This window comes from Micropterus dolomieu, linkage group LG01, assembly GCF_021292245.1.
Source record: "Micropterus dolomieu isolate WLL.071019.BEF.003 ecotype Adirondacks linkage group LG01, ASM2129224v1, whole genome shotgun sequence".
Taxonomy (NCBI): domain Eukaryota; kingdom Metazoa; phylum Chordata; class Actinopteri; order Centrarchiformes; family Centrarchidae; genus Micropterus; species Micropterus dolomieu.
The window spans coordinates 19,123,690-19,125,312 of record NC_060150.1 but is presented as its reverse complement, the minus strand read 5'-3'; the positions used below and the strand labels follow the sequence as shown (position 1 = coordinate 19,125,312).

Sequence of the window (1,623 nt, the reverse complement as noted above, 5' to 3'; positions counted from 1 at the left end):
AGAATAAATAAATAAGGTAATTATAACAAAGGTGAATAAGTAAAGGCACTAATTAAAATATATACATTTATGTCTCCTTGTATAATTTAATTACTACCAACATTTATTTATTTACTTTATTTTTTTGTGTATTTAATTGGATGCTTATTTATTTATTGAGCATTTATTTATTTCTGTATTTATTTCTGACTGTGTCAGGATCGGTCCTCCATAGTGGGGTGGGAGAGTTATCAAGCACGTAAAGTTAGTTTCAGATGTGAGCATGTACACTGAAGTTACAACAACTTCCTGTGTCATGGCGAAGACTTGATCTTTGACGCCACGCCACGGACACGCCCATTGACGAAAACTCGCAAATAGCACAACTTTTCATCTTCAATGCCTTTAGAAGGCACAGCAGAAATTTGAAGTCGGTTGGACTAAATCCCTAGGAGGAGTTCGTTAAAGTACTGAGTGTGTAAATGATCCAAAAATGGCCGTAAAATTCAAAATGGCCGACTTCCTGTTGACTTTAGGGTATGGGTTCTAGAGGCTTTTTTGTGCGTCTTGATATGATACATGTCCCCAGAAAATTTCGTACATGTAGGTTGAACGTGAACGAGGGGATAATCTTTTCCAATTTTCTAGGTGGCGCTAGCGAGTCATTTTGCCACGCCCATGCGCGAAACCCATAAAATACGAAATTTTTCACCGGTTCTGACATGTTTGCAAATTTTGGTGAGTTTTCGAGTATGTTTAAGCCATGTCAGTTGAGCCTACTTTGCAGAAAAAAAAAAATAATAAAAAAAATCTTAGCAAATTCAATAGGGACCTCACACGGTCGTGCTCGGGCCCTAAAAATATATATATAATCTTAGCAAATTCAATAGGGACCTCACACGGTCGTGCTCGGGCCCTAATAATCTTAGCAAATTCAATAGGGACTTTGCACAGTCGTGCTCGGGCCCTAAATAATCTTAGCAAATTCAATAGGGACCTCACACGGTCGTGCTCGGGCCCTAAATATATATAATCTTTGCAAATTCAATAGGGACCTCGCACGGTCGTGCTCGGGCCCTAATAATCTTAGCAAATTCAATAGGGACCTCGCACGGTCGTGCTCGGGCCCTAATAATCTTAGCAAATTCAATAGGGACCTCGCACGGTCGTGCTCGGGCCCTAAAAATCTTCAATCAAATTCAATAGGGACCTCGCACGGTCGTGCTCGGGCCCTAATAATCTTAGCAAATTCAATAGGGACCTCGCACGGTCGTGCTCGGGCCCTAAAAATCTTCAATCAAATTCAATAGGGACCTCGCACGGTCGTGCTCGGGCCCTAAATATATAATCTTTACAAATTCAATAGGGACCTCGCACGGTCGTGCTCGGCCCTAATAACAAAGACTCCCAGATGCACCGCAATGCAAACGCGGAAGATCCCGACCCAAATGCCAGTTGACAACGTAATGCCGACGGAACGCAAGAAGCGTAACCCGTGGAAGAGCAGCGCCCGGACCGTCCGCGGCGCTTACACAACATAGACCAGTGCTCCCCCCCCCCACCCACCCAGCACCCCACCGCCGCACAGCGAACAACCAAAACGCCCAAATGCCACGCAATCATCAACACCAATGCACAAGTGAC

The 1,623-nt window shown here is 43.9% G+C and overlaps 1 protein-coding gene across 1 annotated transcript in view; it reads left to right on the top strand.

Moving 5' to 3' along the window:
• The window catches only part of LOC123977685 (cAMP-dependent protein kinase catalytic subunit PRKX-like), a 47,335-nt gene that overhangs the window by 37,705 nt on the left and 8,007 nt on the right, over window positions 1-1,623 (top strand). The gene's annotated exons all lie outside the window — the stretch shown is intronic.